At 46.5% G+C, this 25294-nt stretch overlaps 1 protein-coding gene across 3 annotated transcripts in view; it reads right to left on the bottom strand.

Moving 5' to 3' along the window:
• The window catches only part of LOC121876047 (tetraspanin-18-like), a gene marked incomplete at its 3' end in the record, with an annotated part of 116363 nt that overhangs the window by 32259 nt on the left and 58810 nt on the right, over window positions 1-25294 (bottom strand). For 2 of the 3 annotated variants that reach the window (XM_042380928.1, XM_042380927.1), the window contains 1 exon segment: window positions 18197-18278. 3 annotated transcript variants of the gene reach the window in all.

Raw genomic sequence — 25294 nt, 5'->3', positions numbered from 1 at the left:
CCCTCCCTATCCTGAACCTGTCTTAACCCCCCTTACCCCTATCCACCCCACCTGCCCTGACCTGACCAGCCCTGGAATCATATTTTTCCCTGACTGGCTAAATCCCTGAAATATTTTTGTATTTTTCCGGACTTGCACAGCTCAGGGTCAGCTGTTCTTTGGATTGCTCTCCCCCCAGCACCAAGCACCCCCCAGAACCAAGCCCCCCCAGCACCAAGCCCCCCAGCACCAAGCCCCCCCAGCATCAAGCCCCCAGCACCAAGCCTTCCCCAGCACCAAGGCCCCCCAGCACCAAGCCCCCCAGCACCAGCCCCCAGCACCAAGCCCCAGCACCAAGCCCCCAGCACCAAGCCCCCACAGCACCAAGCCTCCCCAGCACCAAGGCCCCACCAGTCTTCCTCCCTCCTCCCCCAACACAGCCTCCTCCACCCTCCCCTGAAGCCTCCCAGCAATGTTCCAATCAAATCACAACCTCTCCTGCCTCTTTCAGACCTGCTCTCTGCCCTCACCCCAGCCCCTCTCTTTCAGGATTGCCCTGCCCTCAATCACAACCTCTCCCGCCTCTTTCAGAGACCTGCTCTCGCCCTCAATTCCAGCCCCTCCCCTTCTCTTTCAGGATTGCCCCGCCCCTAATCACAACCTCTCCCCGCCTCTTTCAGGATTGCCCGCCCCCATCACAGTCCCGCTCCTCTCGCTCTCACCCCGCTTCGCCCAGCCTGGGAAGACCAAGGCCCAGCGCTATGTGTTATACATGAGACAGAGGGCGGGCGAGGCGGGAGGTCGGTGTTAAAGATGAACACCCACCACGCCCACCATCCAACACCTACACCACGCCCACCATCCTACACCTACACCACGCCCACCATCCTACACCTACACCACGCCCACCATCCTACACCTACACCACGCCCACCATCCTACACCTACACCCACGCCCACCATCCAACACCACGCCCACCATACACCACGCCCACCATCCAACACCACACCACGCCCACCATCACACCACGCCCACCATCCCACCACGTCCACCATCACACCACCATCCAACACCTAAACCACGCCCACCATCACCATCCCACCACGCCCACCATCCCACACCTACACCACGCCCACCATCCAACACCAACACTACACCGCCCACCATCCTACACCACCGCGCCCACCAACACCCACACACGCCCACCATCCCACACCCACACCACGCCCACCATCCCACACCTACACCACGCCCACCATCCCACACCCACACCACGCCCACCATCCAACACCCACCACGCCCACACACCCCACCACGCCCACCATCCCACACCCACACCACGCCCACCATCCAACACCTACACCACGCCCACCATCCCACCACCCCAACACCACACGCCCACCACCATCACCACACCACACCCACGCCCACCATCCCACACCCACACCACGCCCACCATCCCACACCCACACCACGCCCACCATCCCACACCTACACCACGCCCACCATCCAACACCTACACCACGCCCACCATCCCACACACCTACACCACGCCCACCATCCCACACCACGCCTCACCACACCACACACCTACGCCCACCATCCACACCTACACCACGCCCACCCCTCCCCCCAACAGGTAATAACAAAACACTAATTACAAAAACAAAACAAAAACAATAACAAATTTATGCACTGAGTAAAAAAAATAATATTAAACAAAAAACAAAAGACCATCGATGATGTGAGTTAGACGATAATCCTCTTAGTTAATAATTGTCAGTGAGGATGATCCGTCTATCTGTCTTCTTCCTCCTCCTCACTTCCCCCTTCTTCCTCACCCCTCTTCGCCCCCCGCCAGGCTTTTCGCGTAATGAATCATAATTAAAATTTTGGATGTTCTAACACACACACACACACACACACGGAACACAACATGACCTCCACGTGTCTGACAGCAGCATCATCAGGTGACCTTTGACGCATTGAGTGTAACGATAACATCACCAGCAACTTCCATAAAGGTCGTCATACCCTTCCTTGGTGATGGGAGGGAGGAGGGAGGAGGGGAGGGGGGGGGGGAGGGAGTAGAGGAGGAAGGGGAGAGGAGGAAGGAGAGAGGAGGGAGGAAGGAGAAGGGGGGGAGAAGGAGAAGGGGAGGAGGGGAAGGAGGAGGGGGAAGGAAGGAAGGGAACACATGATCCTACCACGGGGCGCTAAGTTTGGTCTCTGCCTCCTCCCCGGGTGAGGTACTGGGGAGGAGAGCGTTGCATATTTCTGGTAGATCGTCCGTGTAACAGCGTCATAACAATGTGTGGGTGAGTGGTGAGGGTGGGGGATAAGGAGGGGAGGGACAGGGGAGGGTGGAGGGGGAGGGGAGGGTGGTGGGGAGGGAGGTGGAGGAAGGGGAGGGAGGGTGGAGGAAGGAGGAGGAGAGGTGGGGAGGGTGGATGGGTTGGGGTGGGGGAGATAAAAGGGAGGAAGGAATGAAGGAATGGGAGGAAGATGAAGGGAAGAATGAAAGGATGGAAGGAAAGGGAAGGAGAGAAGTAAATTTCATCTCAGAGGAAAATGAGGTCAATCAGGAGTTAATTAGAAAACGATAAGAGGGAAAATTTGCTTCAGGGGAGGAAGGGAGGGAGGGAGGGAGGGAGGGAGGGTTGGAAGGGGGGGGGGCTAGAATGATGGAAGGAGAGGAGTTTGGATGGCTGGAGGGAGAGAACATAAGGAGTCTGCAATAGGCCGGTTGGCCTGTGCATGGCAGCTCCTGTCGAGAGTTACTACCACTCTCTATCATCCATGAATCTATCCAGCCTCCTATTAAAACTTTCCAGCATTCCAGCACTTACCACAAATTTGCTAAGCTTGTTCCACTCGTCCACCACCCTATTTGTGAACCAGTTCCTTCCTATCTCCCTCCTAAACCTAAACTTATCCAACTTAAATCCGTTGCTACGAGTCCTATCCTGCTCGGATATTATAAGAACTTTACCTATATCTCCTTTATTGATTCCTTTCACCTACTTAAATACTTCTATCATATCTCCCCGCACTCTTCGTCTTTCTAGGGAATACAAGTTTAGTTTCTTTAATCTATCTTGATATGGAAGGTTTCTAAGTCCCGGAATCATTTTCGTCATTCTTTGCTGCACCGACTCCAGTGAATTGATGGAGGTAGGGAGGGAGGGTAGAGGAATCTGGAGGGTTGGAGAGAGAGAGGCAGAGAAGGAGGGAGGGAGGGAGGGAGGGAGGGAGGGAAGGGGCGTGGCAGGTTGAGGAGGGCCACAAGGACAACAGGTTAGGTTAATATATTCCAAGAATATTACCAAGGTCGCAGCCACACACCTGCTATCTCACCTGTGTACACCTGTTATCTCACCTGTGTACACCTGTTATCTCACCTGTGTACACCTGTATATGTATGTACATCTGTATCTAATAATAATAATAATAATAATAATTATCGGTTTATTGAAAGAGCATGGCAGTCAGAAGGCTGAAAATATACAGTTACATAATTGGGGAATGGGTTTCGATTTACAAATAATATACAAGTAATATAAGTGATACAAATAAGATAAATAATAACTAGGTGGGGAAAAGCTCAAACTACAGTTCATTTCAACATAGTGACAGTACAAAAAGTAGTATTTACTGGGAGTGAATACACTGGTTTATTACAAGTTATTGATAATTTTTACAACGGTTGGGACTGGGCTGATCTTATAGCGATCAGTTCGTGCTCGTATGGGCTGGATGCGGTTGTGGTGTGGAACAGCAATTCTCGGGCGAGGGATCTCAGGTGGTAGTACGTATACGTGATCATGTATTAATATGCATCTGTATAGTATCCCAATGGTTTGGCTGTATACTCAAATTTTCTTTGTATTCGTGTATGTATATCTATATGTGTGTATGTAATGTATATATATATACTGTATATGTATATATATATATATATATATATATATATATATATATATATATATATATATATATATATATATATATATATATATATATATATATATATATATATATATATATATATATATATATATATATATATATGTATGGCAAAACATGTACTCGTCTTGGTTGGTATTAGTACTCTCAAACTCACTCCAGTAAATCTGTACTTCTTGAGACATTTCCTTCACTAATGTACAGGTGTACTTATGTAACATCACCTGTACAAACACCTCACAAACGTACACTAATTATAAAAAAAACACCTAATTTCCCTTTAACATATGCATTAAAATCTGGAATACAATCACGTACATTCTGTCCTTGAATACACAACTGTACTTACAAAAACACACTTCTTACGTCCGTTTCTTATACCTGCAAACTGGTTCCTTTATGATGAATCAGCACAGGTGTCAAGGTATTTTTTTAATTACCTACATTTAGATGAATATGAATTGCTATTGTTTTCCAGGTAATGGTGATAGGCGTAGCTATTTACAGGTCGAGTCTCAAGGTCACTTTTACGCCATGTTCGATGTTGTTTTGTTTATATGTTAAGTGAGATGTGTTGTTGAGTGTGTAGAGAAGAGAAGAGAAATAAAGGAACAAACAATAGGCATAGAAAAGGTAAACACGAAGAGGAATTCATATGTGTAAAAAATTATCAGTGGCCGCAAGTTTTCCTGCTTGGGGCGAGAGGATCACTGAGAACCCACCAGACGGCTTTCTCAGGTGTGACCGAGGACCTCCCGCACCTTACCTGTACAGTAATTAAGTTAGGATCGCCTAGTACACCTGAGGATACACGAGTCAACCCAAGGTATATGTCACGTGGGCCTGGCGTCACATAACACACACACACACACACACACACACACACACACACACACACACACACACACACACACACACACACACACACACACACACACACACACACACACACACACACACACACACACACACACACGGGGGTGAAATAGTCAAGCCAGAATAGGTCAGATTTCAGATTCAGATTTTCCCAACACAAAATAGGTCTGGACAGGTGTGTATATAACGGTAAACACCACACATGGCCACCTTGTTAGGGGTCAGGGGTCAGGGGTAGAGGGTGTGGGCTAAGGGTTAAGGGTTAAGCTAGGGGTGGTGAGTGAGAGTGTTAAGGGTGATGAGTAAGGGTGGGAGAGTAAAGGGGGTAAGGGTGGAAGTAAGGGTGGAAGGGTAAGGGTGGAAGGGTAAGGGTGGAAGGGTAAGGGTGGAAGGGTAAGGGTGGAAGGGTAAGGGTGGAAGGTAAGGGTGGAAGGTAAGGGTGGAAGTAAGGGTGGAATTAAGGGTGGAAGGGTAAGGGAAGCAAGGTGAAGGGCGGTGGAAGTATGGTGGAAGTAAGGGTGAAGAGTAAGGATAGACAAAGGGTAAGGTTGAAAGGGTATGTGTAGAATGGTATGGGTGGAAGGGTAAGGGTGGAAGGGTAAGGGTGGAAGGGTAAGGGTGGAAGGTAAGGGTGGAAGGTAAGGGTGGAAGTAAGGGTGGAATTAAGGGTGGAAGGGTAAGGGTGGAAGGGTAAGGGTGGAAGTAAGGGTGGCAGGTAAGGGTAAAAGTAAGGGTGCAGGGTAAGGGTAAAGGGTGAGGACAGAGTTCAAAGGGTGAGGTTGAAAGGGTGGAAAGATAGAAGGGTAAGGATGGAAGGTAAGGGTAGAAGTAAGGGAGTAAGGGTGAAGGGTAGAGGTCAAAGGGTGTAAGGGTAAAGGTTAAGGGTGAAGGGCAGCGAGACACACCAGGACAGGTTACCCTTGAGCCAAGGTTTCTTCTCTTGACCCAGTGACGGACACACCTTGTCACACACACACACACACACTCCCCAAATATGTAACTGTATATTTTCAGCCTTCTGGCTGCCAAGCTCTTTCAATAAACCGTTAATTATTATTATTATTATTATTATTACACACACACGAACAAGCTGGGCACTGGACACACATACACACATGTACACGCTGGACACTGGACACACACACACACACACACACACACACACACATGTACACGCTGGGCACTGGACGGACAGACAGACAGACAGACAGACAGACAGACACACACACATGTACACGCTGGGCACTGGACGGACAGACAGACAGACAGACAGACAGACAGACACACACACACACATACAAACTGGAGACAACATTAAATAATAATAAACACAAACAATACTAACAACAATCACACACGTCTCACCCCCCATCAACCAGTATCACAACCACTCGTCAATTTCCACCACCAACAACCAATCCACCTCTACCCTCAGAACACAGGACTAAGGAAGGCTAAGTGTAAACAAACAGATTCAGCTCGACAGTGTGATCGTGATAGACCCAACGCGAACCGGATCTAACCCTCCATGACTTTTATACTTCAGGGTCGAGTTGATGACAGAAGGATGGTGGAAGGGTGTGGCTGGATCTGAGTGGATAGGGAGTTAAGGGATGGAGAGAGAGAGAGAGAGAGTGACAAGAACACACAACAGAGAAAGTGAGAAATAAAACAAAACCAGAATAAACGAAAAAAAACATCAAACACAAAAGAATAAAGAAGGAATAAGAGAACTAGAAGCTAAAGTAAAACAAAAGGAAAGCAAAAAAAAAAAAGAAGACTCCACAAAGTTGGAATAATGACAAGAGTTTGAGGAACAGGAGACATAGACGATGATAAATGAGGAAGAAGAGAGAGAGAGAGAGAGAGAGAGAGAGAGAGACACTGCCAAAAGTTTACTATAGAGAAGTTTTGACCAGACACTGTGAATGGAAATTGAGTAGAGGAGGAGGAGAGATCTAGGGACTTTATGAGAGAAAAGGAAAAATATCTGGCGAAAACTTTGGCTCGGTGGTGAGAGAGAGAGAGAGAGAGAGAGAGAGAGAGAGAGAGAGAGAGAGAGAGAGAGGAATTATATTTGGTTAGAATAGATAGTACGCTCTAAGTGGTGTGTGTGTGTGTGTAAATGGCGACCTGTGGTGTAATGGTCAGCATGCTCGCCTCGCAAGCGAATGGACCCGGGTTCGATCCCCGGGCTGGGTGAAACTATGGGCAAGTTTCTTTACGCCTTTTGCCTCTGTCTACCCAGCAGTAATTGGGGACATGGATGTTAATCAATTTGCGGATCGTATTCCAGGGTAATGGTTAGCCAGTGCAGTTGGCGAGTTGTCCGGTCTTCTCGGACTATTCCTTGACACTGGAACATGTAGCTCGTTAACTCAGGGTGTGGTTGCTGTGTTGGCAACAGCTTCTACACCTTAAATAAATTCACGCCAAGGTGGCCCTTGGGCCGGCCATCCTCGTTACACGAGGGGCAACCATTATTATTATTATTATTATTATTATTATTATTATTATTATTATTATTATTATTATTATGATGTAGTTAATGGAAAAAAGAGGGATAACCCACTATGCCAAGAACTATGACCGCGCGCGCGCGCACACACACACACACACACACACACACACACACACACACACACACACACACACACACACACACACACATCACAGGCTAAAAGTGGAAGCTTCAACGATGACCGGACAAAGGAGAAAGGACTTAAGAGAAAGGAGGTTTAGAAAGAAAAAATAGAGAAAGCTCAAGTACTGACGACAAGAGAGAGAGAACTGGGATGGTAAGAGTCCAGGAGAGAAAGAGGGAGAGAGAGTTAGTCTAAAATAAAAGGGAAGGGGGGTGGAGGGGGGATGGGGGGGCAGACATTTAGGGAGGCACCCGCCATCTTGTTCCATTTAGCGTAGAGTGAGGTGACAGGATTTAGCAGATAGCGAGGTGGCTTTAGTATATAGAGGTAGTTTAACGCATAACGAGGTAGGTTTTAGAGTATAGCGAGTTGAGGTGTTTTAATAATAGGAGGATGGAAATTTAGCTAACAGGAGAGAGAGAGAGAGAGAGAGAGAGGGGGGGGGTGTTTAGCATAAGGGAAGGAGAAAGTTTTAGTGTAAAGTAAGGAAAGAGTTTTAACTTAGAACGAGGAAAAAGTTTTAGCACAGAAGGAGGAGAAAGATTTATTGTAGAGCTCAGTATTCATTTTCTAACCCTCCTCCTTCTGCTTCTCCTCCTCCTCCTCCTCCTCCTCTTTCTGCTTCTGCTCCTCCTCCTCCTCCTTCCCTTCCTCTTCTTCCTATCCAAATCCTCCTCCTCCATTTTACCCCATCACCTCCCTCTCATCCATACTCTCCCTAACCTAGCCACAACCTCTTGTAACTGTGGCCACATCCTCTTGCAGCTGTGGCCACATCCTCTTGCAGCTGTGGCCACACCCTCTTACAGCTGTGGCCACACCCTCTTGCAACTGCCGCCACACCCACCTATTGTACGGCTGCGTCCACAGCCTCCTGCTGCAGCTGAGAACAATTTTCCTGGGCCGTGTTGACAGTGTCTTTGTCGACCTGATAATTTATCCCAGGCGAGAGCTGTTGACTCACCAGCTAAGAGTTGCTGATACGAGATGCCAAAAAAGAAACCCAAGGTGACTGCTTCAATAGGCCCAGTTCTAATGGGCCCTTAGTCTTAATGGGGCCCAGAGCTAATGGGCTCAAGACCTAATAGTTAATTTAGATTAGATTGGGGCGTATTAGACCCGGGGCCCATTAGAACTGGGGCCTATTAGTGCTGTAATTATATACGATATCTTAAGGTTTTATTTACATACGTCTGAATATCAATAGATTATGTCTGGCTTAATTACTTAAAAGATTTACCTGAGAAGTCCGTTAATTTATGAATGTCTGGGATTACAAGGATTCAACCCGGATTTTGAGGCCAATTAATCTCTCCCTCCCACCCCTTCCTTCCATCCGTCTTACCTTCTCCCTCCTTCTTACACTCCCACCCTCTAACCTCCCTCTCTCTTTGCTACCTTCCTTCCCTCCTATTCTCCCTTCCTCCTTCGTATCCCCCTCTCTCGTTCTTACACTTCCTCTTTACCACCCACCCTCCCTCCCTCCTACTCTCCCTTTTTAAACCAGTATCTGACACCCTTATACACGAGAGACAATAAGCGACCTGTGCTTGGCCACTTCAGATCTTCGCCGTGACGTGTGTGTGTGTGTGTGTGTGTGTGTGTGTGTGTGTGCGTGTGTGTGTCAGAATCTTGTTCCTGTAACACGGGGAGGTAAAGTACTATGAGACAAAGCTAAGTGACACACAGCTATGAGGGACCGTACTTCATCCCATCTCCTTTCTATTCTCCTAACCTTCCTCTCCCTCACTCCCACATTCTTGCAGCCTCTCTTCCAGTTTTCCTTTCACTTCCTCTTCCCACCTCCTCTCTCCCTCTCCCTCGTCCTGTCTCACCTCCCCCTCCCTCCCCCTCCTCTCTCCTGTCACCAATCACAATCATACGGTAGCTCTACCCCCACCCCCACCCTCTTCTCTCCTCTCCTCCCCCATTTACTTCCTCCTCTCTTCCTCCTACTCGTCTTTCTCTCATAACCATCCTCTCCTTACTTCTTCCTCTCACTCCATTCCTTGTCTCCCCATGCAATCCTTCTCCATACTCCTCCCCACCCTTCCTCCCCACATCACACCTCTCCTACACCTCTTCCCTACTCCTTCCTCCCCACATCACACCTCTCCTACACCTCTTCCCTACTCCTTCCTCCCCACATCACACCTCTCCTACACCTCTTCCCTACTCCTTCCTCCCCACATCACACCTCTCCTACACCTCCTCCCTACTCTTTCCTCCACACCAAACACTCACACTCAAGGACCTACTCCCTGTCTTCGGGTCAAGCACAACCTCCCCTCCCCCAACCCCTCCCCCCCAACACACCATCTGGCCCCAAGGCAAGGTCGAGTCTGCAGTCACTACTTCACTTAAGAACAACTCATAATGGAGACGGTGACAGCCAGATGGTGGTAGTGTGGCGGTAGTGTGGCTAAAGGAACCATCTGTAGGTGCTTGAAAAATGACCACGTGTGCCATCTGTATGTAGACAAATGACCACGTGTGCCATCTGTATGTAGACAAATGACCACGTGTACCATCTGAATAAATGGTGTTACAGATGGTTGAGAAGGACTGACCAAGTGTGCCATCTACATACATACATACATACATACATATACATACATACATACATACATACATACATACATACATACATACAGGTAGTGGTGTGAGTCTTGACTTCCGGTGTCGCTATTAAGTGGGGGATCGTGACGACGAGATGAAGAGCCTCTCAGTTGAGGCTCTCACGGTCGGACGGGTGAACGGAAGGATGAGTGGATAGATGAGTAGATGAATGGATGGTTGAATGGGTGGATGAACGGACAGATGAACGGACGGATGAACGGATGGATGAGTGGATGGATGAGTAGATGAATGGATGGTTGAATGGGTGGATGAACAGGTATATGGAAGGTTGAAAGGGTGGATGAACGGATGGATGGATGGTTTAATGGGCGGATGAACGGATGGTTGAACGGATGGTTGAACGGATGGATGGACGGGTAGGTGGATGAATGGGTGGATGAGTGGTTGAATCGGTACAATACTTCTACTTAAAACACCTCCTTACCTCTTCCACTGTCCTCCCTTTCCACCACCACCACCACCACCTCTTCCACACCAATGTCTCCTCACCACATCCCTCTCTTTCCCACCTCCCTCTCTCTTTCCTTCCCACCTTCCTCTCCCTCTCTTTACCACCTCCCCCTTGCCTCTCTATCTCCCTCTTCCCCATCTCCACCTCCCTCACCTCCCTCACCACCCCTCACTATCACTGGCCCGGCTCCCTCACTCTTGGGAAATCAACAAACGATGGTTGGTGGTCCAGATTTGGCTGGTGGTGTTTCATGTCGGGAATGGTCACTCACCCGTACAGCTCTCCAGGTTCACTATACTGTAAAACTGAGGCTATATTTGGATGGATGGCTCTCTGTCTGCGTGTCTGTCAGTCTCTTTTTTTGTCTGTCTGTCTGTCTGTGTGTGTGTGTGTGTGTCTGTCTGTCTGTCTCTGTAGGGTGTGTAATACAATGCCTGGCTGAGTCGTTCTGTCCGTCGAGTGCATATTTGGGTATAGCTCAGGTCTGCCCTACTGTAGAGCTAATGCTATACCCTGTCCGAATCTTCCTCTGCTATGCTATGCTATACTTCACACACACACACACACATATATTTTCCCACACATCAACATAAAAGCACCCGTCCTCCACCCCCCCCCCACACACACCTTAACACACCCTCCCCCACCCACACACACACCCTAACACACCAGCACCTCTTCCCCACATACCTATACCCCTCCCACATACCCACACATCCTCCCAAACCTCCTCCCACTCTTCCTACACACCCAACACACACCCACACACCCTGAGACACTTCTCCCACCCACATACTCCTCCACACCCCCTCCACATCCTCCCAACCCCACCCCCCCACACAAGTAAAACACAGCCGTAAAAGTTATAATATAATCTGAGACACGAGACCCAGACAAAACAAGTGAACTTTCTTGTTAACTTCTGCACAGTTTGTTTAGTAAGAGTCATCCATGGATGATTGAGCTGTGTTTGTTAGTCCTGTCAACGACTTGTATGACTGACTAAGTGACTGACTGACTGGGTGACTGACTGACTGACTGAATGCCTGGGTGAGTGGGTGACTGACTGGGTGACTGGGAGATTGAGTGACTGACTGTTTAACTATTTGAATGGGTGATTTACTAACTCACTGACTGGCTAGTTTAGGTTAGGTTAGGTTAGTGCTAGGGTATTCAATCATAAGATGAAATAAACTAGGGTGTCTAATCTTCAGGTGATTCACTGATTTTTCTTCACACAAAACACAATAAAATTCTTGTCTAAATTAAAACAAAATAAACTCACATAACCTTAACAACTCTCTAAGACTCTTTACATGATTATCTCCTTCGTAAAGAAAATTTCCCAAGACAAAATTTCCATCTCCAAGACACCAAAAATATTCCTCACCTTTGTCTAATTCCGGGCTTTGTCTTTCTTCAATAAAAAATAGATAAAATAAAATAAAATAAATAAAAAAATTACAAATCTTCCAGCAATGACAACAGAACTTCATTAAAACCTAAGCCTCCTAATGCAAGGGAAGATGGCGTGAATTTACAGAGACCTCGTAAGAATATTTTTGTGTTATCTTTCCTTTACCTGTAATGAATCAAGGTATATAATTAAACAAGTCTCACTGTAACTCATTTTTTACGTATTTTTTGTATTTAAGCCATTGCTAGTTCTTATATCTCCATTTACGATGAAAAATTTAACGTAAGTGAGTTTTTTTTTAAGAATCGTGTACTTGTGTGGGATTGCCCGGGGGAGCTGTCTTGTCATTAGGAAACTCTCGTAGAAAACGGAGTCTTAGGGTAGACTTAAGGAGACGCAGAAGTGTACTGAGTTTGTCGCACCCATCCCGACTACTGTGATGTGTGTGTGTGGGGGGTGTTTGGTTGGTGTGGTAGAGGGAGGGAGGTGGTGATGTTGGTGAAGGTGTTGGTGAAGGCGAGGATGGTGATGATGGTGGTGGGGTTTGTATGGTGATGGTGATGATAATGTGAAGGAAGAATGAAACCAGAGTGAAGGAAGAGAGAAGCCAGAATGAAAGTGAGGATACACACACACACACACACACACACACACACTGTTTACATATCCCCAACTTATCGTCATTGGCCCAACAGAAAAAACAAACAAACTTGTTTACCTAAAAAAAATAAAAACAATTGAAAACTAAAAAATAAAATTATTGCTTACATAAAATAACTAATAAAATATTCATTAAATTATTTGTTTACATTTAAAAGTTTGGTGTTTATTACCGTCACCAGGGGCGCGTGATAAAGGTTTGCAATTATTATTTTTTTCTGTCAGTTCGATCAGTTTGCAGAGGTGGAGGAGGGCGGAAGAAGAGGGGGAGAGAGAGAAAGGAGGAGGAGGGAGAGAGGGACAGGGAGAAAGAGGAAGCAACAAAAAGGAGGTGAGGAGGAGGGTTGACAAGGAGAAAGGGAGGGACAAGGAGAAAGGGAGGGGTTGAGGAGGCAAGGGAAGAGATGAGGGGGTGAGGGGAGGGACAATGAGGGGAGGAGGGGGACGATTGAATCTAATTGTGTGGTGGAGGTCAGACGAGCCTATTACCTCCACGCCACCACACATGACACTCTCTGCTGTAGGTAGTGAGGAAAGGGGGGGTGGAGGGGATGGAGGGGAGGGGAAAAATGGTAAGGGAGGGAAGGAAGGGAAAGAGGAAAAGGAGGGAGGGAGGGGGAGGGGAGGGGAAAGATGTAAGAGAAGGAAGGAAGGAAAGGGAAGAACATTAGAACATAAGAACATAAGAATGGAGGAAACTGCAGCGGGCCTATTGGCCCATACTGGGCAGTCCCATTTACACCCAGCCTCTATTGCTCATATAAGCATCCAACCTATGTTTGAATCTATCCAGCGTATTCGAGTTAATGATGATATTTGGTAACTTGTTCCACTCGTCCACTACTCTATTTCCAAACCAATGTTTACCTATTTCGCGCCTAAATCTAAATTTGTCTAATTTAAAACCACCTTTGTAATGTCCCTTTGTTTAGCCCTGACTTCCATTTATAATACCCTATCAGGTCGCCCCTCACTCTACGTCTCGAGGAGTGCAAATTAAAGATGAATCTGTCTCTGTAATCAAGGTTCTTGATGCCCGGGATTAGTCTTGTCATTCTCCTCTGAGAGGAAAGGAAGGGAGGGATGAAGGGGGGGGAAGAGATGTAAGGGAGGGAAGAAGGAAGAGAAGGAAGAGGAAAGGAGAGGGAGGAAGCATGGGAAGAAGGAAACAGAAACAAGAGAGAAGGAGAGAAGAGAAAGAGAGAGAGAGAGAGCACAAGCATTCACTTCTCTCTTTCCAAAGAGCTACTAGAGTCGTTGTACTTAGCAGCCCCCAGCAGTGACAGCCGACTGATTTACTGTAAATATCTGACCATGTACCGCAGAGCAATTGCTAGATGATTTGCAGTGACACCGCGCATACCAAACACAACAGCAGGAGAGAGAGAGAGAGAGAGAGAGAGAGAGAGAGAGAGAGAGAGAGAGAGAGAGAGATGGATGCTGGCTGGACACTAAGATTACATCCACGCGTCATGCTTCCAAGATCACACGATAACTTCCACTTCATGCCTGCCTCTCTCTCTCTGTCTCTCTCTCTCTCTCTCTCTCTCTCTCTCGCTCGCTCTCTCTCTCTCTCTCCTGCTATTGTGTTGTGCTCTGCAGTGTGTCGCCGCCGTCGCCCTGTAGTGCTCTGCGTTTTATGGTCAGATATTTACAGTAAAGTCAGTCGGCTGTCGGCTCACTGAACAGGGGGCGCTTAACAGGGTACAGTGACTCTGGTAGCTTTCATGGCAGGAAGGGGGTTAGTGCTCTCTCTCTCTCTCTCTCTCTCTCCATGTACTTTCGTTTTACCTCTAACGACTTTCCTCCCTCCCTCACTCTATCTCCAGCTACTGCCATCCTTTCTTCCTCCCTACCCACCCTTCCTCCTTCCCTCCTCCCTCCCTCCCCCCCTCCCTCCATCATCCCTCCCACCATGTAGACAACAACAGGACCCGGGGATCCATAAGTATGGTAATGGAGTGAAGGAAATCCCGTTATAGCGACTGAGGAGTAGGAGTAGAAGGAGGAAGAGGAGGGGGAGTAGGAGGAGGAGGAGGAGGACAAGACCTGACCTTACATAACGACCCTATGATTACCGCGCTCTACCTGGCTCTACCCTCGCCCACGGCCCAGGTATACCTCTTGCCCCTAACCACACAGATGGGTAGTTAAGGACCGGGTATAAGCCTCTTCTGTCCCCTTTCTCATTTAAATACCCAGACCTAATCACTTACGGCCCCTAGTTTACCATTGTTTTCTACTGACATCTCTTATTCATCTCTTATCTAAATTTTATCACATTAACTCTACTAAAAAACAAAGCAATAAATAATAAATACCATCACAAGATAAACAAAACTAGATAACCTAATATAGAATAAACATGATATTCTGTTTACGTTAGGAAGGACGGCAGACTTGAACAGAGAAGAGTTGAAAGAATCTTAGCTATGTTAATTACGGTTTGGTTTCTTGTAAATATTCATAAGGTGATGGGGGTGTAGAATGTGTTAGATGAGCGGGGTGGTGGAAGGGGTGGGGGAGATGGCAGGGGGGTGAAGGAGGAGGGGGATAGAGGGGGGAAGGAGGAGGAGGAGAGGAGAAGAGGAGTTTGGTATCCAGGTAACAGAGAGATGGGTGTGAATGAGTGGAAAGCTAAGGGGGCTGACTCTGTTGTGGTGATGATGATGAAGGGTGATCGTAGGAACCTTTGAAATCCCAGGAATCGTAGGAACCTTTAAAAACCCAGCTATTGTAAGAATCCCTGAAATCCCAACCATCGTAGACAGGTCAGAGTGATGGTTTTGAGGGCAAGGAGCCATACGTGAGCCAGATGACAAGAGCCTTCCTTTGGGAGGGCCACTCCGTAGGTGAAGGCGGAAGAAACACAGGGAATTCACTCGCTCGCTGAACTCGTGCTCTGAATATAGAGACGAGTGTTGAGATCTGGAGGTTGTCTGTAAAGCTGTTTCCATTTTTTGCTATTTCCCGGAGAAAGAAAAAAAGCCCGTTTTCTTTGTGTCTATTTAGGGGACGATCGTCAGACAGACAGACAGACAGACAGAAACACACACACACACACACACACACACACAGACTGACAGACATACACATGCATAAAAACACTCAAACACAGACAAACCAGACAGACAGACAGACACAGCACCCTCCCACAGCACGTTTATTAAGGTCGTATCCCACAGGAGTCAAGAAAAACGTCACAGTCGCCACATTAATTGAGTTCCCGAGTGACTGGACAGGTATCAACGTTAATCCAGGTGTGTAAGAGTAATTATCCACAGGTAGCTAATGAGGCCACAACACGGAGGCCTTAGTCTAAGTACACCTGTTGTTTGTTGTTGTTGTTGGTGGTGGTGGTCATTAAAAAAACCCCACACCCAATCCCCTCTTAATCACAATCATTCCCATCAATAAACACTGGAATTCCTAATCTTTAATCACAATCATTCCCATCTCTTAAAAGCCCCTCGACAGCTCATTCCCATGCCTTAAAAAACCCCCACAAACAAAAGAACAATTCCCTGCTACCCACAATGGTAAGATCACTCACAGTTCAGGACCCAGTTTTTAGGTTAGGTTAGGTTAGGTGTGCCAGAGTTAGTAATTATCAGACCGAAGAGCGGGTGTTGGGGTCACAGGGCCGTAGTTAACCGTGGTAGGTGGTTGGGGGGGGGTCGTGGTTTATTGTGGTAGGTGGTTGGTGGGGTCGTGGTTTATTGTGGTATTGGGGGAGGTGGTTGGTGGGGGTCGTGGTTTACATACAAGATGTCCTCGATTTCAGTACGGTAGATGGTGAACGGTCCGTTATTTTACGTACGATTGGTGAAGAAAGTCCGTAGTTAAGGAAACCTCGATAAAAGGCGTTCGTGATTTACTAACAGTACGAGGCGGATGTACGTGATATACTGGGGTCAGAGGTCACAAGTACACAGGATGGGTGGAGGCAGTCCGTGTCCATGGTACGTAAAGTTGAGACACACACACACACACACACACACACCAATTGAACTTTGACCCCACCTAGTGACCTCTCCAACCTGACCTTTGTGCTGGGTGTACTAAGCCAAGCCTGATAAATGTACTCTTACTCTATAAATGTACTCCTATGTACTATTTACCCAGATAATATATATATATAACAAACAAACAAACAAAACAAACAAATAAACAAACAAACAAACAAACAAACAAAACACTGTACTTCCCAGAATTTTGTATCAGCTGTTTACTAAGTCACCAGCAACTGTAGTTTACCCCAAAAATTCTTGTTTGCTGTATTTTTTCTGTATTTAATCACCTCAAATGGTACAAAAATCTTGTAGTAAATCTGGAAATCTGATATTTACAGCATAAATCCCTATATGAGATGTTTCATGTCTTGTTATAACAAAAAATCCTTCTAATCCTTATATTTACAGCATAAAATCCTTACACCCCGATTTTTACAGCAGATAACCCTACCAATTCCGTATTTGACAGAACAAACCATCTAAAAAAACCTCTACTTCCCTTTTTTTACAGAATGAAACCCTCAAGACCTTATTTACACATTTACAACATATAAAATCACCTGTCAATACGTCTCAGCTTTCTACATTGACTTCTCTGACACCTGACCTTTGACCCTCTCCTCCTTTACCTTTCCGCCTCCCTACCCCCGTTTCTCATCCTCCCTCCCTCCCTCTACAACCTATTTCCCCTCCTTTAACTACCCTTTGCCCTTTCTATTACTCTATTTCCCTCCCTCTTTCTGCCCTTTCTAATACTTTCTCGTTCTTCTTTCTGTTCCTTACACACACACATCCAGTCACCACCCACACACACACCCACCCTATCCACCCCCTCCCACACACTTCCTCCTCTCCTCCTCCCCAACACTCTCTCTCTCTCTCTGTCTCTCTCTCTCTCTCTCAGTGACCTGTGAGGGAAACTCCCCTACTACGATCCAGAGTACTGCCGTATCTCACTCCACCACGCACACAACTTCCCGCAAAAACTGGGGGAATATTGCTGGGTGGGAGGGGAGATTTATCGTTCCACTCCCCAAGACGGTAACTTACATGCCAAACACCGCCTGGGAGGATTTCTAAAGCCTTTTAAAACTCCAGGTTGGTCTTGGCAGAGCTCTGAAACTGTAGGTATTGTTGTGGGGGAAAATTGTGACGATGGCAGGGAAATTGTGGCGGTGGCAGGGAAATGTGGAGGTGATGAAGGTAAAGTGATGGGCCCCTGGGGAATTTTTTGGTGATGGTGGTGGGGGAAAATGTGATAATCGTGAGGGAATGTAGTGATGGTGAAGACAGAAAGTGTGATAATGGTGTGGAAAATGTGGTAATGATGGTGGGGGAAGAGGAACGAAGGAGAAGAAGAGTAGAGGAGAGGAAGATGGTCTTATGAAACATTCTGGCAGGAGAGAAGCACACAACTCCATACTCTCGACACTCCGCCATTAATAACGAGGAAAAATAAACTCAAGATACCAGTTTACCATCAATATTTCAACACCTGACGGAGAGGACCTACCTGAAGAAGCTATGAGAGAGAACTTCAGAACCTACCTGCAGAAGATATGAAGGTTCTCAGGCAGCAGAGGACGACGTTTGGCACACAAGCTCACTGGTGGTAGGGCGTGGGTGGTGTCTGCAGGAGAGGAACACAGAGTTTAAAGTCTTCAAAGGTGAGAATGATGAATGTATGGCGGTGGGAGGCAACAGGTAGGGAGGCAGCATGTGTTAATTAGGTGTATAAGATCGTCTCTGTTCAGGTAAGATTATTTAAAGGTTCGTATGTCTTTTGTTTTTTTAAGTAGAAAGGTTACACACACATATACATATTAATAGAACTGCAGCCTACACACACACCCACACACAGAAGCCTTTCAACATACATCTAAACACATACACCCACCCACACACAAACAAACCTTCCCACACACACACACATATATACCCCTCCACCCACACACACTCCCCCGACACTGCTCCCCCCACACACACACACACACCCCGACACTGCTCCCCCCACACACACACACACACACATACCCCCACCCACACACACACCCTGACACTGCTCCTCACACACCTCCCCATGGACACACCACACACCCACATCACTTAAAGACACGTAGGTATTCAGGGAAGGAACATGATATTTACCTCCGTTTATTGAGCCCAGAATGTCAACACAAAGCTCTGCGCAACCGCCTCCCATGTTCCACTTCAATGCCAGGCAGAGAGAAGAGCCCTTAACCCCCTCGAAGCACAAGGTCCCTCTCTACTCTCAATGGCTCACATCAAAGAGAAAATCCCATTCAATATATAGATTTTTGTTTCCTTTTTTAACATGAAAGGAATCGAATACTTGGATGTAGGAGCCTCAAGCCTCTATCAGTAAACATGAGGTGTTGGATACGTGGGTATGTGGCTTATAGAGAGTCAGGGAGGATGGGTGTGGTGTATGTTTTTGTCAAGGTATTTGTGAATCAGTTGAGGTTTTTTCAAAGATTTGTAATATCACCTGAAGAATTAGCCCCCATGATTATTTTACCTTAAGATCAATCACCCTAATGCTAACTTAATCTAACTTAACCTCTCCCCCTACAGCCAGGTCCTCCCCCAGCCAGGTCTCTCCCCCCAGCCAGGTCCTCCCCCAGCCAGGTCCTCCCCCAGCCAGGTCCTTCCCCAGTCAAGTCCTCCCGAGCCAGGTCCTCCCTCAGCCAGGTCCTCCCCCAGTCAGGTCCTCCCTCAGCCAGGCCTCAAGTAACTAAGCTCTCCGGGGTTTCTGTGACCACTTCAAGTTTCCTCCCACAGCTTCACTGACTTTCAAAACTCTACAGTTTTTCCATTTGCTTCTCTTCAATTTTCCCCCAAAACTACGTCATAACTCACTTTTACACATTTCCTCTCTCTTCAATTTCTCCAGCACTGCCGCTCGCACCTTCCTCTGCACCGTTGAGGAGAGAGGGGGAAGGGAGAGGATAGGGGGAAGGGAGAGGATAAGGGGGGACGGAGAAAGGAAAGAAGGAGAAAGGGGAGAAAGCCGGAGATCCAGGGACTTAAATTATCAATGGTTCTTACGCTAATATTTTTGTCCACAACGAGAGCCATGAGAGAGCGTCCTAAAGAGTCTTACTTAACCCGTCACATAAAGATGGGTTCCTTCAGTGGCCTTCCATCAGTTTTTACCTCATAATGCAGACGTGAGGATGCATATAAATGGCTCATTATACCGACACGAGACAAAGTTGGATTCGCATGTTAAATCTTCCTCCACTAATTCCAGAGGACAAGAGCTTATCTGACTACCACACAAGGACAAAAAAAAAAAATCTTAAAATGACCCCAAGTTAAAATTCTCCCTAACTGGTATATCAAGAACGTACATAGCTGCTTCATTTTGACTATAACACAAGACTGACGACATAAATAACACGTGAATAACCTAACCTAGACCTATAACTTGGCACAATAACTCATTCTAAGTTATGAGGAAAAAGAAAATTGGTTTTAAAAGCATCGTTGGTTAAAATCCTTCTTCCCTCCCCACTAACTGGTTCATTAAAGCTGTAACAGATATTTGACGACCTGAGTAACCTCGGAACTGCCTACTGAGACCCGTAACTATGCATTTTCTCTATCCCTAAGAATGTATTAATACATTTTTTGGGGAGATAGAGACGATTTCATCAAGGATTTATCGCCCCCTCTCTCTATCTCTCTCTCGTCCTAAGTCAAGAGGAGAGACACAAACACACAAATCCTTGAAGAATCCTCCACTAACACCCACCTCCTCCTCCCACTCGACGCAGTACCTCCTTTGTCAGGTTCTTCGTCAGGTTCTTCGTCAGTGCCGTCCATTGTCAGCCCACAGGAATATATAGTATTTCCCTTCGAGTCTTCAGGTACAATATTTCATCTTGTCTTCAAAGGTAATATTTCACCTGGTTGTATCTTTTCTTCATGGTGGGTAAAAACTGTCTAAAATTGTCTTCCTTTTTTATTTTCTTGTTTTTTTCATTAAAATAATTGAAGTTTTCAATTAATAATCTTGTTTTCAGAAGCAAAATTTCACCTAATCGTATTTTTTCTTCATCAGTCAATCATCTTGTGTAAAAAAAAATGTCTTCCTTCTCTTTTCTATTATTTCTTCTTTGTCCTCATCTTCCACCGCCCCTAAAAAGAGGAAAAAATGAGGAAAACTGCTTTACGTTTTCAAAATTTTTCTCCTCCCTAATTTACCTGAAGCAAAACCAATTTACCAGAAGCACCGAGAAATGACTTAAGGATCCTGGAAATAGAGTCACGTCCCTGTTAGTGAGTCATTAATAAACACTTCCTGGAACTCAATATAGAGTGTATAAGGCGTGTTCCTGTAACCAATAAGACGCGTCCTTTAGTTTCCAGCAACCAATTAAAACCGAGGATTCAATCTCCTTCACGTGAATGGGTGAGTTCTCGTCTTTCCCGCGCAATATAATTCTTGTAAACAATGAAAGATGTATTGTTGTTTTGCTCAGGAACCAGGGAATATTCTCTCTCTCTCTCTCTCTCTCTCTCTCTCTCTCTCTCTCTCTCTCTCTCTCTCTCTCTCTCTCTGTGTGTGTGTGTGTGTGTCTGTGCTTGTGGTGAGTCACTTCTTACCTGCGTTATCACCTCCTTCCCTTCCCCTCTCTCTCCGCCTCCTCCCTCCCACTCTCTCTTAAGTTACTCGCAATTACGTCATCTCTCTCGCTCTCTCTCATCTCTTCCTCCTTCCTCTCTCTCCTCTTCCCTCCCTTCCTCTTCCTTTCCTCCTTACCTCTCTCCGACCCTTCCTCCCTCCCACTTCCCTCCCTTCCTATGTGAGTTACCTGTACCTGCTCTATCAACATAATCAGACAATGGGACACACACACACACACACACACACACACACACACACACACACACACACACACACACACACACACACACACACACACGTCCAAAATGGCGCCAAACATCCACTGAGGAAGATCTAAATAAATTTTTCGAATGGTCGGAAAAATGGCAGATGAAATTCAATGTGGACAAATGTAAAGTACTCCGTATAGGAGATGTAAACAGGGAAACCAGTTACCAGATGAACAACGATGCCATTGTGGAATCCTACTGCGAGAGAGATTTAGGAGTAATGATAAGTAGGAATCTTAAGCCAAGTAAACAATGTGTTTTTGCTCGTAACAAGGCTAATAAAGTACTTGGGTTCATGCAAAGGAGTGTTAGTTACAAGACTAGCGAGGTCATCTTAAAATTATATCTAGCGCTTGTGAGACCTCATTTGGATTACGCAGTTCAGTTCTGGTCACCGTATTACAGAATGGATATAGAATCACTGGAAAGAATCCAGAGGAGAATGACAAGACTAATCCCGGGCATAGGAACCTTGAATACAGAGACAGGTTAAAGCATCTTAATTAGCACTCCCTCGAGAGACGTAGAGTGAGGGGCGACATGATCGAGGTGTATAAATGGAAGTCAGGGTTAAACAAAGGGGACATTACGAAGGTACTCAAACTATCCAACCAGGAGCGAACTCGTAACATTGGTTTTAAATTAGACAAATTTAGATTTCGGCGTGAAATAGGTAAACATTGGTTTGGAAACAGAGTAGTGGATGAGTGTAACAAGTTACCAAATATCATCATTAACTCGAATACGCTGGGTAGCTTCAAACATAGGTTGGATGCTTATATGAGCAATAGGGGTTGCCCCCATTCTTATGTTCTTATGTTGAGACTCTACCTTAGCGAATTACCTTATTGAGATAAAGAGTGAGAGGTGAGAGATAAAGAAGAGAGATGAGAGTTAAATGGTGAGAGACTGAGAGATAATATAGAGACCACCTTGGGGACAGAGTCAGAGAGACAAAGAGCCAGTAACTACAGACTAAGAGATCAAAGACGAGAGATAGAGAGACACTTCTCTCACTCCTCACTCGCTAAAGAGAATATCGATGACGCAGAGATCCACTTAAGAGATACGACACTAATTTATTAAGTGAAAAAATAAATTATTTTCTCTATAACATTGCGTGAGCGGAATCAGCCAATTAGATTCTCTCTTGACAATGACGTTATGGGGGATCAGCCAATTAGACTCTTTCTTGACAATGACGTTCTGGGGATCAGCCAATTAAATTCTTTCTTGACAATGACGTGACATAACCTAATCTAACCACGGACTCGGCACGAAAATACGATTCTTGGTTCGTGTCTGGATTAGTTTGACCAAGAAACACGGCCACTGGTGATCCGTGTGTGTGTGTGTGTGTGTGTGTGTGTGTGGACCGTGAGGCTGGTGGTGGCTCTTTGATGTTGAACGTTTGATGTTGCTTCTGAGATCTTCTGTACCTTCCTTGTTTCCTTCCTTCAGCTGTTGGAACTTCTTGACTTTTTTTCCTTCTTTCTTCCTTCGTTCTACTTCTTTCTTCTTGTTCTTGTTCATCGTTCTTCGTTCTTCTTGTTCCTCTTCCTGCTTCTTTTTCTCTCCTTCTCCTCCTCCTCCTCCTCCTCCCTCCTCCTCCTCCTCCTCCTCCTCCTCCTACTACTACTACTACTACTACTACAACACCTTATACTATCTTTTTACCACCACCACCACCAACACCACTATCACCTACCACTAGTCATAAATATCCTCCTGATATGAGTTTCATCCTCTCAATCATCACTACCAGCATCCTTATATCAGCCATGTCTCTCCTAACACCTCCACCAACCACCACTCACCACCATCCACTACAACCACAAACATTACAAACAACAATCACCAACACTACTACCCACAAACCATTCACCATCATCTATCACAACCACAACCAACCATCAACACTACTACCACCATCATGCACCACAACCACACCCACCACTACCACCATCATCCATCACCACTACCACCATCATCCACCACACAACCACAGAGACCCAAACAATCACACACTCACTCCTCTCTGCCTTTCACACTTCTCACATGACCAGATCGCCAATATTCTCTCTCCGCCCTTCGGGAATAGTCGACTTTTGCTGTCTGCTTGCGTCACCTGCTGCAACGCCTTCTGCAACGTCCCCACACCTCCACCAGGTTATTGCAACAGAGAGAGAGAGAGAGAGAGAGAGAGAGAGAGAGAGAGAGAGAGAGAGAGAGAGAGAGAGAGAGACACTCACGAAAAACACCAGTCACTACAGAGAAACACAAATACTCATAAAAAACAAAGAACGCCTCCACTGGCACAAGACGGGTGAACGTTCGTCTTGCTTAAGTAAACTCCTTTTAAGCATGTGACCGACCGGGTGTCTAGGACAGCTAAGTGACGGTGAGTGCTGGCTCTGACACACGTCTTAATGGGTGGAGTGAAAGGGCAGACATATTTTCCTTGGGACCTCCAACTGGGAAAAACCAGCAGGGGCGTTCATGAATGCTCGTACTGGCACTGGCAGAGGTTTCAATGGACACAAGAGACAAGCAAGGAAACGCTTGGCGATGGTAAATGCTCAAGCCAGCGAAAGGTTCAGTGGTACAAGTTTTATAAGACATATTCCTTATTGGTTAACATGGGTCTTCAACTAGCCACGCCCACCTCCTCTTCCTTCTCCGTAATATCATCTCCAGGAGGCGACAGATCACAGCCGGACGTGACGTACTCCCTCTACGGCTACCCTTGACGTCACACACACCCACACACCTCACCCCACACACTCCCTCCCACCCCCACACACCCCTCACCCCCTCTTCCCGTTTTTATTAGGTCCGTTTTTGTGTGGGTCGGATTCCTACATCCCGGGGTGACATCTCAGACAGTAACGGGGGTAAAGTATGACTGTTTGGGCACCGGGAACCCTTCTGCAACACCGTGGGAGCATTTTGAGACGGAAGGAGCATTTAGAAACCGTGGGAGTATTTAGAGACTGCGGGAGCATTTTGAGACCGCAGGAGCATTTTGAGATCGTGGGAGCATTTACAACTTACAACCAACAGTCAACATCCTGTCTGCCTCCCTGCCTGCCTCATTCTACCAGCCTACAGCCTACACCCTGCCTGCCTACCTCATTCTTTAAACCCACAGCCTACAACCTACCTCCCTGCCTACCTCATCCTACCAACCTACAACCTGCCACCCTGCCTCATCTGATTATACATTCAGGGTAGGTCGTATTGAAATGTTTCCTTGACATGTTTCTAAACTTCTTAAAAAAAAAAATATTGATACGGAGGGAACAGTTTTAACACAAGTGTAGCTCAAGGGACCAATGCCACCCTGAATAATGTTTACAAGTGTGGCAGGTGAGAGCAGGTGTTTGTTGTGACGTCTTGGAAGGAAGGAAGGAAGGAAGGAAGGAAGAGGGGAATGGAGGGGGAAGGAGGGGGTTATGATGGGGAGAGAGGGAGAGGGTAGTGGAAGGAGGGAAAGAGGTGGTGGTGAGAGGAGAGGGAAGGAGGTGGGGGAACGAAGGGGTAGTGGAGGGAAGGGAAGAAGGAAGGAAGGAAGGGAGGGAGGGAAGGAGGGAGGGAGTGGTTGGTAGAATCTGGTGCAAAAGTTTATCTTAAAATTGACACGGAAACTACTTAGCCATACTAATTATTAAAGAGAAAATAGCCATTCAAACTTCCGTAGAAAGTAGTTGAAAGTTTTACAGA

This window comes from Homarus americanus, unplaced genomic scaffold (assembly GCF_018991925.1).
Source record: "Homarus americanus isolate GMGI-L3 unplaced genomic scaffold, GMGI_Hamer_2.0 scaffold10152, whole genome shotgun sequence".
Classification (NCBI taxonomy): Eukaryota; Metazoa; Arthropoda; class Malacostraca; order Decapoda; family Nephropidae; genus Homarus; species Homarus americanus.
Note: the sequence above shows the minus strand (reverse complement) of the source record. Positions and strands in the feature narration are given on the sequence as shown.